The 18,691-nt window shown below is 36.2% G+C and overlaps 2 protein-coding genes across 2 annotated transcripts in view; one reads left to right on the forward strand and one right to left on the reverse strand.

The window, feature by feature from the left end:
* Positions 1-18,691, reverse strand: part of gnb5b (guanine nucleotide binding protein (G protein), beta 5b) — a 349,428-nt gene that overhangs the window by 77,173 nt on the left and 253,564 nt on the right. The gene's annotated exons all lie outside the window — the stretch shown is intronic.
* LOC127499882 (E3 ubiquitin/ISG15 ligase TRIM25-like) overlaps positions 1-18,691 on the forward strand; it is a 223,337-nt gene that overhangs the window by 10,989 nt on the left and 193,657 nt on the right. The window lies entirely within an intron of this gene.

Here is an 18,691-nt window from a genome sequence, read left to right on the forward strand (position 1 = left end):
TCTTTACAACATTGTTTCAGTTTATTGAGGTTTGTGGGCATTTATTTATACACAGCTCTCGCCACAGCATTTCAGTCGGGTTGAGGTCTGGATTTCGACTGAGCCATTGCAACACCTTGATTCGAGCAAAAAGCAGAAAGCAAGCAAAGAGCAATGCCTTTATAATCAATGAAGCTGATATCACTTCAGTTCAGCTGCAGCGCAAGCTCACTGACTGACTGAAAACTCCTTTTGTAATCAAAAAATCTGTCTGTACTGCACAATGAACCTTTTATTTACAGTATAAATAAAATTTTGTATTTTTGTAAATATGTTATAATATCTTTTCATATGACAACACTAAAGAAATGACACTTTGCTACAATGTAAAGTAGTGAGTGTACAGCTTGTATAGCAGTGTAAATTTGCTGTCCCCTCAAAATAACTCAACACACAGCCATTAATATCTAAACTGCTGGCCACAAAAGTGAGTACACCCCTAAGTAAAAATGTCCAAATTGGGCCCAATTAGCCATTTTCTCTCCCCGGTGTCATGTGACTCGTTAGTGTTACAAGGTCTCATGTGTGAATGGGGAGCAGGTGTGTTAAATTTGGTGTTATCGCTCTCACTCTCTCATACTGGTCCCTGGAAGTTCAACATGGCACCTCATGGCAAAGAACTCTCTGAGGATCTGAAAAAAAAGAATTGTTGCTCTACATAAAGATGGCGTAGGTTATAAGAAGATTGCCAAGACCCTGAAACTGAGCTGCAGCACGGTGGACAAAACCATACAGCGGTTTAACAGGACAGGTTCCACTCAGAACAGGCCTCGCCATGGTCGACCAAAGAAGTTGAATGCACATGCTCAGCGTCATATCTAGAGGTTGTGTTTGGGAAATAGACGTATGAGTGCTGCCAGCATTGCTGCAGAGGTTAAAGGGGTGGGGGGTCAGCCTGTCAGTGCTCAGACCATACGCCACACACTGCATCAAATTGGTCTGCATGGCTGTCGTCTCAGAAGGAAGCCTCTTCTAAAGATGATGCACAAGAAAGCCCGCAAACAGTTTGCTGAAGACAAGCAGACTAAGGACATGGATTACTGGAACCATGGCCTGTGGTCTAATGAGACCAAGATAACCTTATTTGGTTCAGATGGTGTCAAGCGTGTGTGGCGGCAACCAGGTGAGGAGTACAAAGACAAGTGTGTCTTGCCCACAGTCAAGCATGGTGGTGGAAGTGTCATGGTCTGGGGCTGCATGAGTGCTGCCGGCACTGGGGAGCTACAGTTCACTGAGGGAACCATGAATGCCAACATGTACCGTGACATACTGAAGCAGAGCATGATCCCCTCCCTTCAGAGACTGGGCCGCAGGGCAATATTCCAACATGATAACGACCCCAAACACACCCCCAAGACGACCACTGCCTTGCTAAAGAAGCTGAGGGTACCTAAACCCTATTGAGCATCTGTGGGGCATCCTCAAATGGACGGTGGAGGAGCGCAAGCTCTCTAACATCCACCAGCTCCGTGATGTCGTCATGGAGGAGTGGATGAGGACTCCAGTGGCAGCCTGTGAAGCTCTGGTGAACTCCATGCTCAAGAGGGTTAAGGCAGAGCTGGAAAATAATAGTGGCCACACAAAATATTGACACTTTGGGCCCAATTTGGACATTTTCACTTAGGGGTGTACTCAATTTTGTGGCCAGCGGTTAGACATTAATGGCTGTCTGTTGAGTTATTTTGAAAGGACAGCAAATTTACACTGTTATACAAGCTGTACACTCACTACTTTACATTGTAGCAAAGTGTCATTTCTTCAGTGATGTCACATGAAAAAATATAATAAAATATTTACAAAAATCTGAGGGGTGTACTCACTTCTGTGAGATACCGTACTTGTCATTATACTTTGTTGGTTATGAATAAGAGACTGGCCGTTGCATTCATGTGCTCAACAAATATGTTTGGCTTTATATAATGTAAATGATGTCTCTTACTGAAATATGTAGTAGAAACCCCATTAAAGATTTACGGATTTATGTTATTTGAAAAAATCCATGATATATTTTGGACAATAGGGGGTGCCATTTTGTTTAGGTGCACAGTGCATTCTATGTCAATGATGTCAAATGGTTGCACTTGGTGAGCTACTGACGCTGCCCTGTTGCTATTTTTACCACAACACAACTCAGAGTATAATATACAATGCCACATTGTGCGGCTTTTGGTTGTAATTTTCAGTCAAAGGGCAACAAGAGAAGCAATGTCAGTCTTAACTGTTTTACTAGCGATAAGAGGAGACAAGAATGAGAAGTTGTGAAAGTGGACTTAAAAATTAAAATTTAAGTATTGTCTTTCTTTTGACAACCCTACAGTAATGTATTAGCTAAAAGATGTGCTTGAATTGAAAGCACTAGAAAAAACATAATTCTAACAGACTGAAGTACACCTCACAGCTACAATTTTAGTTTAGTCATAATCTCTTTTGTGACTAAAACTGTCAGTGTGGGTCCAGTTTACGCATCCATTGCAACAAAACCACTCCAAACCTGTGGTAAAACTTTTAGCCAATCTCTTCCCCTTGATCTGGGTTTGTTGAGGCTGTTTTGTCATTGGTGGTGTAGAGTTTAGAGAAGTAAAGAAAGAAGTGGAAATGTTTGTTACTGTTAGACACACACACACACACACAAGGGTGGCACTTATTTTTGGACTTTTGAAATCTGCTCTCACCCTCCCAGTCAACTCTCCTTCATGAGAAATGGAAACAAACCAAATTTCACTGAGATTGGAGTATGTTTAGGGTGTTCTCGACAAAATTGAAATTCCGTCTTAATGACCATAACAGCATGTAATTAATAATTATACAAGACCATTAGTAAATGGTGAATTAGGTTAAAAACGAGAACACAGAACAGTGTTGTTATTCTTAAAATGTTAAATTACAATGCTACTGATGAGAACTGATCTTTGAAAAATTGCGATCTGATCTAGATCATGATGACAGTCCGACATATCAACATATAAGTTCTTGTAGACGTAAAAGAAGAATCTAAAAAAGTGAATGTACTGTATTGTAAAGAAAGTGAACTTAGAACAAAATTGAGATCTGATCTAGATATTTATGACAATCTGACATTCTTCTTCGTTTTTCTGGTTTGTTTCACTCTTTCGCCCCTGGTTCTCTTCAAGGCCTCCCATTTTCCTACAAGGTCTTCAAACTTCTTCACAGCGTGCTGAAACGGCCTTATGGGAATGCAGGCCTTGTCCCAAATGTCTTGGACCTCCTTCATGGTCTGCACTGATGCTTCATGCTTGATTGTACCCTTTTTTTCCCCATTCGGTGCAGATACTCAAAGAACATTGCCAATGAAAGTGAAAGGGTAACCTATAGTCTGTATTTAACCCATCCAAGTTAGTGCACACACATTAAGAGTAGTAAGTAATGAACACACACACACTGCAAACCGTGGACACACACACCCGGAGCAGTGGGCAGCCATTATGCTGTGGCACTTGGGGGGTTAGGTAACCTTTGGGTTACCTGTCGAACTCACTAACCATTAGGCCACGACTGCCCCCACGGAAAATTGGTGATAAAGACTCAAGTATAGCAAGTATACTTCATCCTGGTTACGCGAAGTGGCCATCTGATATCAGAAACAATGCATTCTTTGAGTATACCCTAAAGTTATCTGGATGGAATTTTCTGCATTTTCTATCCCCTACTACACTAACCCTACCCCTAAACCTACCCATCACAGAAAACTTTCTGCATTTTCACATTTTTATAAAAAAACTCATTCAGTATGATTTATAAGTTTGTTTCCCCATGGAAACCTCAATTTAGGTCCCCAAGGTGACATGAGTCCACATGAGTCTGTGTGCATTCTGGTTGAAGTCCCCACCGGGATAGAAAAACCATGCACACACACACACACATTGGTTTTTCATGTTTTATGGGGACTTTCCATAGAGATAATGATTTTTATACTTTACAAACTGTATATTCTGTCCCATAACCCTAAACCTACCCATCACAAGTCAAGTCACCTTTATTTATATAGTGCTTTTTACAATGCAGATTGTTTAAAAGCAGCTTGACAGTGATAACAGGAAAATAATTCTACAAAGTTTGTTTTGGGCTGTACAGCAGCTCTAGAAGATAATAGTGGCGTTGTCCAGCTTAAGAAAGTTCAGTGTTGATTTGTTTTCATTGTGAAATCATTAGTTATTAATTTAATTCATTTATCTATAGCAGCTCTGGAGAAAACGGTGATGTCATTGTCCAACTCAGTTCAGTTTGCATACATTGGTGTCAATAGACCTTAATCACACTTCCTATATCCGGTAAGTGAAGCAGTGTATGACTACTTCTGGTTCTATCGCAACTCAATCAAAACTAATGGCTAAATCCTCTCGCCGGTGTTACTGCAGCATGTCCGGCTGCTCTAATTCTAATTGACAACACCCTTACCTCAGCTTTCATGATTGAGGAATTGAGGAAAGCATGGGTGAGACTGATACGGCGGGATGAAGGTTCTTCTAAAATAATACGCAGGAGTATGTTCATGTGTAGTATGCATTAGCATGGGCGTAGAATACACGGAGGACGGGGGGGACGTGTCCACCACACTTTCAATAAAACGTAAATTTGTCCCCCGCACTTTTTTCCGGCAAGTGTGTTCACATAGAGGTCAATGTAAATAAATCTGGATTTAAATTCAAAGAGACAAGATAGTCTATGCATGACCTGTCATTTTATACTTATCTAAAATGAGGCGATCTAAACATTATGGAGTGCTTACACTCGTGTAATATATGTTTCATTCATACTGGAAGCCAGAGGACGCTCTCTCACAGAAAGTCCAAAATGGTTTCATAGAAGTAATTCAGCTTTTTGCTCTAGCAGCAGCTGAATAAAATGCAGAAACTTACTGACTGATGAAACGTGAAGACAATAACACACACGATTGGGACATTTTGTATTATGTGTGTTTTTCAAGCCATCTCAAGGTATTTATTGATATTATTGATTATAAAGTATATGAACTGTGTATCTAATTGACAACTTTTTTAACGTTTTTGAAAGAAGTCTCTTATGCTCACCAAGGCTGCATATATTTAATCAAAAAGTAAAAACAGTAATATTAATTGCGAAATATTATTACAAATTAAAATAGCTATTTTAATATGTGAATATATTTTAAAATGTAATTTATTCCTGTGATGCAAAGCTGAATTTTCAGCATCATTACTCCAGTCCTCAGTATCACAATTCAGTGCCATGATTCTTCAGAAATCATTCTTATATGATAATTTGCTGCTCAAGAAACATTTTTTATAATTATCAGTGTTAAAAACAGTTGCTTAAAATTGTTTTGGAAACCATGATACATTTAAATTTTCTGGATTCTTTGATGAATAGAAAGTTCAATGAACAGCATTTATTTGCATTTATTACATTAATTTATTAACATTTATTAAATATAAATATTTTGTAACATTGTAAATGTCTTCACTCTCACTTTTGATAAATTGAATGCATCCTTGATGAATAGCAGTTTTAATTTCTATCTTTTTTTTTAATCTTACCACAAATGTTTGAATTGTATCATGATTTCCACAAAAAAATATGAAGCAGCACAACTGTCAGAAATGTTTCTTGAGCAGCAAATCAGTATATTTGAATGATTTCTGAAGGATCATGTGACACTGAAGGCTGGAGTAATGATGCTGAAAATTCAGCTTTGACCACATATATTGTGCATTTTACAATATTTTCACATAGAAAACAGCTATTTTAAATTGTAATAGTATTTCACAATATTACTGTTTTTACTGCATTTTTTAAAGGTCCCATGGCATGAAAATTTCACTTTATGAGGTTTTTTAACATTAATATGAGTTCCCCTAGCCTGCCTATGGTCCCCCAGTGGCTAGAAAAGGCGATAGGTGTAAACTGAGCCCTGGGTATCCTGCTTTGCCTTTGAGAAAATGAAAGCTCAGATGGCCCAATCTGGAATCGTCTCAGGTTGCGTATGTAACCATGGTTCCCTGAGAACAGGGAACAGGACACTTCGTTTTACCGCATATGGGGAACGTCACTCGTGAACCGGTGTCTGAAAGCAAAGTATCAAATCTCTCCAATCCTATTGGCCAGCGACAGCCTATGACATCATCAAGACGCGGCCCGGAAGTATAAAGGAGCCGCCAGTGAAGTAGTCAGTATCTTATCGTCTGAAGGGACTGTTCAGCAGGCAGCCCCGATGCATGGTAAGGAACACAGTGTCTCATTCCCTGTTCTCAGGGAACCATGGTTACATACGTAACCTGAGACATTCCCCTTCGAAAGGGAACTCAACACTGCGTTTTACCGCATATGGGGAACGATATACCCACACCGTCATGCTTGAGGGGAGTGCATGCCAAGAATATGGCTAGACAAACGTCAACTAGCAGTTTCAAATGAAACGCCAGAGCAACTCCCCCTCGGGTCAAACAATGGGTGTCAGTGACAGAAAAATATAAATAACACATCAGCCTTGCTAAAGGCCAACATGTGAAGCTACAAGTTTAATCTGCTTAAGTTTCAACACCAGATGTGGGGGTGGGAAAGCTTCAAGGGCGGCCTGTTAAGGCCACACACCTCAAACAGCTAGCTTGCTGAAAGCAAGAACCCACAAACATGTAACTCATTCAGAATGAAACCAAGTTAAACCAGCAGATAAGACTGTAGAGTGCCCACATAACAGTCCACCTAACACAATCTGACAAGCAGTGTACTCAGTAAAATCACCTTTTACTCTTAAAGCAAGAGGAGTACAACATACGCCATCATGTTCTGTAGGAGGCCCAAAGCGCGCCTATGACTTAAACAGACACGTAGCGTCAGCTCATGGCAGTGTTTCAAACTCAAGGGAGCAAACACAAGAAAACCGAACCAAAGTGAGATTAACTAGATAAACTCAACCTGAGCCAACGGCCACTCAGCAATATACTCAGTAAAACACCTTTTACTCTTTAAGCAAGAGGAGTACAAAGACATACGCCAGCGTGCTCTCAAAGGAGGCCCAGAGGGCCTACAACTCACAGACACGTGGCACCAGCTAGTGGCAACTAAAAGTTCTAGGAGCCATAATAGAACCAGACTTACTTAGTGGGGTAACTATTTAGCTCGACTAAAGCTAATAAATCCAACACAAACCAACAGGCCAGTACTCAGTAAAACACCTTTCACTCTTAAAGCAAGAGGAGTACACACTCCGCCAGCATGCTCTGAGAGAGGCCCAAACCGGGTCTGCCATAGCAGACACGGGCGTAGCCAGTGGCAGTGATAGCAAAACAAACACAGAACTGTGCTAACATGTTAATTGAAGGAGGCCCAAGCGGGGCCTGCGACTCCAAAAGACACGTGGCGTCAGCTAGTGGTTTCACAGGTGACCAAGCTCAAAGGGAACCAGCTCTAAAACCCAACAAACAATTGCGGTTCACTAGCTTAACTCAACCTGAGCTTAAGTCTACACATTCCAACAGGCAATGTACTCAAACACACTAAACCCTTACAGAAAGGGGAGAACAACAACATATGCTACCATGGTCTGAAGGAGGCGTGAAGTGGCGTACTACTTCGGACAGACACGGGCATAAACCTGTGGCAGTGCTTAATTAAGTGAGCAAAACTCATGAACATCTACCAACAACACTTGTGAAATCACAAGCTATCGTGCTAGAAGGAGGCTTAGATTCACCCGAGCCTTCAACTCCATGGACACAATAAGCTGTTGTGGCAGAGATTAACTCTAAAGGGAGCTAAAAAGAACCAAACTGAAAGTGAGGTTCCCAGGACTCAACCTGAGCTATGCAAACCATCAGGTCATGTACTTAGTAAAACACCAATAACCCTAAAAGCAAGGGGAGTACAAATAGTCACCATGCTCTAACGGAGGCTAGAAACAGGCCTACTACTCATAAGAACAGGTGATAACCTGTGGCAGCAAGGAGTGAAGCTCACACATGTGTAGGGCAAAACTAGAACCCAAAGCAAACACAATGCTTTGCTATTCATACATACCATCCTGAAAAGAATGGATGCTTTCACCAAACAGAAATAACATAACAAAAGAATAATCTGTACTGAACCCTAGAGAACGGGAGTTAACCAAGCTAACAACGTAACCTCAAGCTTGAACGCTAATTCAAGGGGCTCAGGGGAAAGACAAATTCAGTATGAATGAAGTTCTAGAAAGTGGGGCCTAAGCAACATAGCATACACTTATCTAAACAAAGATAAGTGCCTACCACCTGAGACAACGGCACCAGGGAGGCTAGTGACAGCCTGCTACCTTAGCTGCTATCTAACTAGCACCTACACCAAAAGGGTAATGGGCATTTGGCCTGACAACTCAAATAAGAGGAGGCCAGAACTAGGAACTATACAACCTGACAAGGAATAGTAGCAATAAAGGGTGAATGCTTTAGTAAATCACCTAAACCCTAGTTCTAGCATAGGCCGGCTAAGCTGTGGGCTCCTTTAATCCTGGAACATCTCCGGGTGGTGGAGCATACTTGTTGGGACTAGACTGGATTTTTAGTTTATAAAAGTAGACTTTTAAGTGTACTTTTAAGTGGGATCGGAACATTCAAAATATTTAATCCAGTCCCATCTGGTTGAAGATCGGATTCATCACACTGGTACGGAGACAGGTTTGTTGAGGATCTCCCTTGTAAAAAAAAGTGCACTTTAGTATACTTTTATAAAGTGTACTTCTTGCACAAATAATATACTTTAAAAGAACACACTTAAGTGTGAATTAAACGTAATGTTTTCATCTCTTAAGTGCATTCTATTTGTAATAATTTCAAATGTATCACAGATTAAGTTCATATTAAATGCAATAAGTTGAACTTTTGAATGATTTTTTTGAACCACTTAAGTGGAACTTTAATACAACTTTATGATAACCTTCGTAATTGCTTCTAGTATCTTTAAAATATAGTTGCTCAATGTACTGACAAGCAATTAATGTAAACTAAAATATATTTCAATATCAGTTATCAATACACTTAAGTGTGAATTAAATGTAATGTTTTCATCGCTTAAGTGCATTCTATTTGTAATTAATTTCAAATGTATCACAGATTAAGTTCATATTAAATGCAATAACTTGAACTTCTGAGTGATTTTTTTAAACCACTTAAGTGGGACTTTAATACAATTTTTTTTTTATGTACTTATGGTAATAAGTACATAAAATGTAAATATGGTAAAAATGTACTTCCGAATGTACTGACAAGCAATTAATGTGAACTAAAATATATTTTAATGTCATTTACATGTACACTATTATATAATTTAATTTGTAATTACATTATTTACATACATTTTTATTTAATACATTTGTTATTACATTATTTGTAATTACATATAATAATGAAGTTACAATTTAGTATATTTCAAAATATTACAATCAACACAAATGCAAATTGAAACCCTCTACATTTATTGACAAAACAATCTCTAAAACAAATACACAAAAACCTTTTTGTTGATGCACAAGAAAACCCAAGAAACACTATACACAATCACAAACAATTACAACACTTTAACTCTCATTAAGAAAGAGTCTGGAGGACAGTGAGGCTTAACATTTTCTCCCTCACATACAAAGGTACCTAAACCTACCCATCACAATACTTTCTGCATTTTTACATTTTCAGAAAAAATCATTCTGTATGATCTATAAGATGATAAATAAGATAACACCCATGAATTAATACAATGTAAAAAAAAAAAAAAAAAAAAGTGTTACTTTGGGTAACACTTTACAATAACTTTTTATTAGTTAACTACTTTAGTTAACATGAACTAAGAATGAAAAATTCTTTAAAGCATTTATTAATCCTAGTTAATATAAATTTTTAACATTTACTTATGCATTATTAAAATCAAAAGTTGCATATGTTAATAGATAATGCACTGTAAACTAACATGAACAATGACTATACATTTTATTAACTAACTTAAAATAACTATATTTTTTATTACCTAATGTTAACAAAGATTAATAAATACTGTAAAAAAGTTAATGCGTAGTTGGATCATGTTGTCTAATATATTAATTTTAACAAATGAGACCTTATTGTAAAGTGTTACCGAACCTTGTTACTTATAAGCTCTGAAACTTTTACTAGCACAAACATTAAACAGGACCAAAAGGTTTATTTTAAAATCTTACTCCAGCATTATAGTAAATGTAATTGTGAAAATAAATTCCAAATTCACAAAAACAAGAAAACCAAAATTGTCTGTCACCAACTTTTTTTAAGTTGTAGGAAAAAGTGCTGTTTATGTCAGTGTCCCAGAAGCTCTCCATCGGCAGAAAACCTCAAATGTCCATGAAGCTGCACACCATCTCTACCCAGTATGCGTAAATGGACATGTTCCAAAGAGGCAGGAAAATTGAAAAAAAAAAAAAAAGAAAGGAAAAAAAAAAAAAAAAAGCAGAAGGAAAACAATTGTTTGTAAACAGAGTCAGTCCATTATTATAATTGGCTCATTTGAATGAAAGCAATAGATATAGATATATAGTTGCACTCCAAAGTTTATATACACCTTTGTAGGTTTGAAAATAATCAAAAATGTACAAAGACATTTGCTGTCCTTTTCCACCACCCTCCTAGACCCATTTGGTATTCCTAAAGGCAAAGAGTTGCTGATAGTGATCAAAGCCTGCAGCCAAGATGTGTACTGTGTACTGTGTACTGATCATCTCCTCCGCTTTAATACCAGTTATAGTGTGAAATAAATATGAATGAACATCTGAAGGTATGTTACAAGATGCAGTACAACTGATCCATAACATGTAACATTTAATCACTCAATCAGTGTTTCAACCGCGGAAAGACGCCAGTAAAACAGCTTGTAAACAATGTCACGTAATGTCACATTTACCTCAGAAAATCATATTCAGCATAAACGCGTTAGTCAGCTATAGAGAGGAGGATTCTGATAAATATATACACCACGTTACATGTTCATTATAATTTTATTTTAAATATTTTATTTATAATTCATTTATGTATTTAATGCATGTTTGAATAAATCATTTATGACAGCCACGATTTATATGTTTATATTTAAAAAAACAAAAAAACAAATTGGAGTAGAAATATGATTATGTAATTCTAAAGTTAGTATTATAACTTTATTATAAAAAAACATAATTGAGTGTAATTTAAGTGTTTGTATGTAAATAAGTTAATTTTAACCTTCAATATTATAGTAATATAGTACCAAGTGACTCTCTTGTATAGTTTACAGCATTATTTGAGAGATTTTTTTTCCTCAAGAAAATTTGCCATTTACTGTATCTGATATACATCCAAAATAATCGATATTGAATCGAAATCTAATCGCAAGCTTGTGAATAGAAATCGAATCATGAAAATTGTGTCAATACCCAGCCCTACTGAATACTGTTAGACTTAGCTGAAAAATATAAAGCACTATTTATTTAATTTTCTTTTTAATTCTTTGTTCTATATATATCTATGCTTATAATTTGTTCATTATTTTCTATGTGCATTCACTCACCTACAAAATCAACCCAATCATCGTAGAATGATTAATTCTTTCCAAATAGAGCTATTTAAGTCATCTGGTGAATTTTTTTTCATATTGCAATATATATTGCAGAAAAAAATATCACAATGTCATTTTTTTTCCAATATTGTGCAGCCCTAAACCAAATATTATTAAACTATTTCAATTATAAATTATGTGCCAACTAGTTTTGATTCAGTATTAACTTTGATGTGCGATGTATTGCAATATAATATTGTTTCACTATCATAATGCTCTCCCGCATATTTTGCTATTGTAACTGCACTTATTTCCGTCGTTGGTATAAGTGGCAGTGGGTGGTAATAGCAAGATGGTAGAAAACTACAAGTTTCTTGTCTAATAACGTTTCTTTAGTCATTTGGCCATCCTGCAGCCTGAACCACTGTAGGCAAATCACCCGAACACCTTGCAGTATCTGCAAAATGTTAAGAATTTTAACAATAAAAGGGAAAAATTAGCATGTTGTCTTTTTATTTAGTACTTCCCTGATGAAGCAGTTCATTCTGCAAGGTGTAAGTAGACTTTTGACCGCAACTGCATCACCTAAGATGAATTACCTGTCATCAGGACAACACTGTAGTAGAATCCTGGGAGAGGTTCCTTCACATTTCCCACAAACACCAGGATTCCAGTGACCACACCCTGACACACTGACACTGGCCTTTAAACATAGAGAACATTTTTATAAACTTTTTTTCCCCTACTTTACAGGGAATTAAACATAACTTTATCAATTACACAAATATAGATAAATAACCCAAGACTCAAGCAAATTTGAGGGGTCGTTCACACAGAATGCGTTATTGCTTTGAAAATAATGATATAATATCATTATATATAAATATATAATGATTAGATGGGGATTTGTAAGTGCACAGGTGAGAATTTATTACTTGCAAATAGAAAAGATTCAAAGCATTTAAAAGCTATAAGGATAGTTGATGGCAGTGTTTTAGCTTGCAGTGTGTGATCAGGGTGTGCCGGCTGAATTAATGGCGAAACTTGTAACATCACCTCATTAATACGGGTCTTTGATTCCACACAGCTTGCACTGTATCTCCATATAACATATAACAAATCTGTACTGATCCTACAAAATGAATATATAACTCCAGATAAGCACAAAAATATTACATATTACAAACACAAACAGTAATTGAACACCTCACTTTTTACATGCAAAAAGAAAAATAGATTATAAGCAGTATTTCTAGAGGGGGTTATATAGTGAACATTGGTGGTTATAATAGCGATTAGATGGATTAAATGTCTTTGAATGTTACAAGACCAGATCTTTGAATTTAGTTCTGCAAATTTAACTTTAAGTCATTTAAAACGATTTAAAAAGTCAGAGTTCAATTAAAATATTATATTTTCAGCAGCCAAATTCTTTGAACACGCCCACACACGCGATCACATTCATATATAAGAAATTATTATAATGCAATCATAAATAAATTACAGGAAACATGATTAATTCACCTCCATATTGCGATTAAACTAAATAAGTTACACTCTTAATGGCTATAAGAACTGCTATGTTACGGTGAAAAAATAAAAATAAAGAAAGCATATATCAAGATACTTACTTGCGTCATAATGTCTCATCTGTAATCATCCAAACGTGCGCTCCTTTGTTTTCTTCTTCTTTGATCAGCAAAGTTGCCTCACGCATCGCGATTACAGAAAGATGGCTGAAAGTGCATTTTTCAAACACTGGTGAAGTAGTGCGCCGTCATGACGTAGTATTTTGGCGCATGCGCATTAAACAAAAAGTTTATAGGCTATAATACGTGCATGATTTAATTTCTGTTCAAGTTGAAGTTTTTCTAATTCATTATTGTAGTTAGACTGTAAGTTTACAGAATTTGACTCATTCACCTAACTAAAAGTCAATCATTTTTACAGTTTAGTCTGATTAAAATTACATGTATTTTAACTGAATATGAATTCAAATAAATTTTGTTTAGATTTGTTTATCTTTTGCTCGCAATTAATGCAATTAAATATGTTTAATCGACTTAGAACAACATAATGATATTAAAAGTATTATACACATATGTAAAGTGCCTGCCTGCCTGCCTGCCGCTCGCTCATTGAAGTATTCTCTCAGTAAAATACAAGTTTAATAGTTTTTTTGTCTTGTAAATTTTCTTTAAGTGAACTTAATATCATACTTACAGTTTACTATTTATATACTCATTTTGCACTTTAAGTATATATGAATATGTATTACATTAATATATTGTATAATATATAATAGTACAAACCCGATTCCAAAAAAATTGGGACACTGTACAAATTGTGAATAAAAAAGGAATGCAATAATTTACACATCTCATAAACTTATATTTTATTCACAATAGAATATAGATAACATATCAAATGTTGAAAGTGAGACATTTTGAAATGTCATGCCAAATATTGGCTCATTTTGGATTTCATGAGAGCTACACATTCCAAAAAAGTTGGGACAGGTAGCAATAAGAGGCCGGAAAAGTTAAATGTACATATAAGGAACAGCTGGAGGACCAATTTGCAACTTATTAGGTCAATTGGCAACATGATTGGGTATAAAAAGAGCCTCTCAGAAGTCAAGATGGGCAGAGGATCACCAATTCCCCCAATGCTGCGGCGAAAAATAGTGGAGCAATATCAGAAAGGAGTTTCTCAGAGAAAAATTGCAAAGAGTTTGAAGTTATCATCATCTACAGTGCATAATATTATCCAAAGTTTCAGAGAATCTAGAACAATCACTGTGCGTAAGGGTCAAGGCCGGAAAACCATACTGGATGCCCGTGATCTTCGGGCCCTTAGACGGCACTGCATCACATACAGGAATGCTACTGTAATGGAAATCACAACATGGGCTCAGGAATACTTCCAGAAGACATTGTCGGTGTACACAATCCACCGTGCCATTCGCCGTTGCTGGCTAAAACTCTATAGGTCAAAAAAGAAGCCATATCTAAACATGATCCAGAAGCGCAGGCATTTTCTCTGGGCCAAGGCTCATTTAAAATGGACTGTGGCAATGTTGAAAACTGTTCTGTGGTCAGACGAATCAAAACTTGAAGTTCTTTTTGGAAAACTGGGACGCCATGTCATCCGGACTAAAGAGGACAAGGACAACCCAAGTTGTTATCAGCGATCAGTTCAGAAGCCTGCATCTCTGATGGTATGGGGTTGCATGAGTGCATGTGGCATGGGCAGCTTACACATCTGGAAAGGCACCATCAATGCTGAAAGGTATATCCAAGTTCTAGAACAACATATGCTCCCATCCAGACGTCGTCTCTTTCAGGGAAGACCTTGCATTTTCCAACATGACAATGCCAGACCACATACTGCATCAATTACAACATCATGGCTGCGTAGAAGAAGGATCCGGGTACTGAAATGGCCAGCCTGCAGTCCAGATCTTTCACCCATAGAAAACATTTGGCGCATCATAAAAAGGAAGATGCGACAAAGAAGACCTAAGACAGTCGAGCAACTAGAAGCCTGTATTAGACAAGAATGGGACAAAACATTCCTATTCCTAAACTTGAGCAACTTGTCTCCTCAGTCCCCAGACGTTTACACACTGTTATAAAATGAAGAGGGGATGCCACACAGTGGTAAACATGGCCTTGTCCCAACTTTTTTGAGATGTGTTGATGCCATGAAATTTAAAATCAACTTATTTTTCCCTTAAAATGATACATTTTTTCAGTTTAAACATTTGATATGTCATCTATGTTGTATTCTGAATAAAATATTGAAATTTGAAACATCATTGCATTTCTTTTTTATTCACAATTTGTACAGTGTCCCAACTTTTTTGGAATCGGGTTTGTATGTGTTTAATAGCCAATGCACTTATTTGATAACACTGACAACATTTTACATATTTGTTTTATGATATTTTTCAGTGTCTGAATTGTAAAATCATTAACAGTTTATTAGGAAAAAAAAAACTGAAATAAAAAAAAGTCTGTCCTCCATTTCTTTCTATGCTTATAAGCTAATCATTTTCACACATGTAGTTCCCTAACAAAATAAATTTGGATAATTTTTCTTATCCAAAAACATGCTAAGATTCAGGAAAGCACAGTGGCATCCACAGAAAGTTAAATAAATATGTAATTTGCTGCAAGCGTTATCAATTGGCTTAATAAGCGAATATAGTTTCAATTACTATTATATGCACTGTAAAAAGTAATAAGCTCTATCTAGTCAATAAAATTTTTACAACAGATTACAAGCAATATTATTAATTAAATTCAACATATAATAATTTAGTTAGAATAAATCAAATTAATTCCTTAAAAATCAACCATTTAAAATGTGTAAAATTAGCAAACACCATTGCAAAAACCACAAACTGACATAAAAAGCAAAGAGTCAAACTGCCCAACTAAATGAAACGTTGATCACCATAATGGTGACCAAACATTTTCAATAAAATCAACATCAACATCTAAACCTGTTTTAATTCATGTGTTTCTCTTTCCTTCAGTGATTCTACTTGTTATCATCAGGTGTCTTCAATGTTGTCAATAAAAAATAAAGAGTTATTGATTCATCTTTGATGTCTGTCTGTTATTCAGATATTTTTGTTTAAATTTTATTTGATTAATTCTAACTCAATTCACATATTAGCGGAGATACATATGCATCTATTAAATGCTTAACATGGAATGAATCCCAAAAAAAAAAAAAAAAACACAGGACACATAGCTAATGTGGCATCTGAGTGTTGGCCTGGTCTTTGCCCTGGGCAGGTTCTTCACTGCATGTCTCACTTTTTTATTGCATAACACTAGCTGACACACATACATCCAAAAAACAAACAAACAAACAAACAAAAAAAACACAAGCGTAGCATGTGAGTAGTGGCCTGGGGTAGGTAGCGTCCCGGGAGGTGAGGGGTGTGTCTTGGGCACCGCGGCATTGATCCCTGGCACCCCGCTGTGCCGTGATGGAGGCTGTTGGCTAACTTGGGATGAACTTGTACCTTGGCCACGGGGTGTAACGTTTGAGTTTTGTTCTGTTTTATTGTTCATGTCTAGAGTTTGTTTTTCATTAGTCACATGTTCTCTTTGTTCAGTTTTTTCCCGCCATTATTTAGTTCCTATGGTTACCCTCATTTGAGTTCATTTGTCCCAGCTGTGTCTCATTAATTAAGTCTCGTTTGGTCCTTGTTTACCCTGTATTTAAGCCCTGTGTTTCAGTCTGTTCTTGGTCAGTTCTCTGTTGCATATGCCTGGTTGTTCTGTTTGTTTTCTATTGAAGAGTGTTTTGTTTTAGAGTTATTGTTAATAAAACCTGCTGCACTTAGATCCTGCTTCCTCGACTTTGACTTCAACCAGCAGTAACACGGGGGGACCAGAGGCAATATAATAATTTAATTTAGTAGTAGTAGTAGTAGTGGTAGTAGTGGTGGTATTAGTATTATTGCTGCTAACACTACTACTACTACTGGAATCATTATCATTCCCCCAAATTTAGAGGTAATTAGTTTATTGTTATTACTATTGTCATCATAATTTATTTTTTTTACTATTGTTATATCTGTTATACTTTTCTAGATATGTCTTATTATCATTTATTTTTTTATTTTTAATGGTTGTTGTTGTTTGTTGTTGTTGTTGTTGTTATTATTATTATTATTATTATTATTATTAGTAGTAGTAGTAGTTCTTACTATATCTATTATACTTTTATAGAAATTCTTAGGTTGATATGCTTCCAGCCACACACACACACACACACACACACACACACACACTTGCTCACTTACAAATGGACTTTTGTTGGCTGTTGTATGTATATTTGTTTGTTTTTTTTTATTTTGTATTTTGCACATGTATATAGTTTCAAATACTTTGTTTGAATCATAATATTAATAATAATAAAAAGAGTTTGTTTAGCTAGCTTCATGCAACAGGCCACGGGTGTTATTAGTGTTAGTATTGTTAAGTAAAGTGTTTTTTCATGCGCTTACTATAGCCACATAACGTGACAACGCCGTACAGCTACAGTGTTACTACAGGTACACAAATCAATCTCTACTGTGTCTAAAATCATTAGTGTGTGTGTCAATGGTGAATGTTTCAGTAGATTGTGTAATATAGTACTTTTATATTTCTGTTAACATCCGAGAACAAACATCTCATTGACCATCTCTTCCATTTAACCTAGGTTTGTGGAGGCTGTTTTGTCTTTGGTGGTGTGGAGTTTGGAGAAGTAAATAAAGAGAAGTAGAAATGTTGGTCACGGTTTCACACAGAGCCTATGTATATGCATGCTTGGCTTTACGAAAATAAGTAGCCTATATTTCAAGTTAATTTTATTAAGTAAATTTTTGTAAAGTTCAAGTTTATTTTCAGATGTACTTGAAATATACTAATATGATTGTACTACTAGTAGGCCCAATACTTGTAAGTGTACTATTTTAATACTTCTTGGGACTAAATTGGTTAAATTTTTAATGTATAATATAAACTTTTAAATGTATTTTAAGTGTAACAGTAGCAACCTTTGAGTACAAAACTAACAGCTAAGTTTTTCATTTTTTGCAACTGCAAGTGAGCATCAACTCAGTGGTTGTTTGTGCTATTTTAGCAAACTTTGTGTTGTACAAATAAAACTGATTTTGATGTGTACTACACAATCACAGTTTATGTGAGTTAATGTCAAATACAAAGAGTTCCGTTGTTACAACCTACCCCACTACTGGGGTGTGACTGGAGTTGTACCACTAGCTGTGGATAGATGTAACAATGAGAGGAAATTTACTGAAATAAGATCCCCACTATCTAATTTATGCAAGAACTTTATTGAAAAAACAAAATCTATTTTGAATAAAGTGAACAATTTAAAGTACCAAAAAACATTATATTGTATTTGCCTGTACTACAGTAGAGAAATTTCAGCAGAAACTTCTGTAGTAACCAGCCATTCCTAAAAACCGACCCAACTCTCGTCTTGTTGTTGGAACTGGAAAGTCAGCAATAGCAGATACTTTGGCAGCAACAGGACGGACTTGACCTTGACCTACTTCTTTGCCCAAGTAGGCGATCGTTGCTTTACCAAATTCACA

Source organism: Ctenopharyngodon idella, chromosome 18, assembly GCF_019924925.1.
Source record: "Ctenopharyngodon idella isolate HZGC_01 chromosome 18, HZGC01, whole genome shotgun sequence".
Classification (NCBI taxonomy): Eukaryota; Metazoa; Chordata; class Actinopteri; order Cypriniformes; family Xenocyprididae; genus Ctenopharyngodon; species Ctenopharyngodon idella.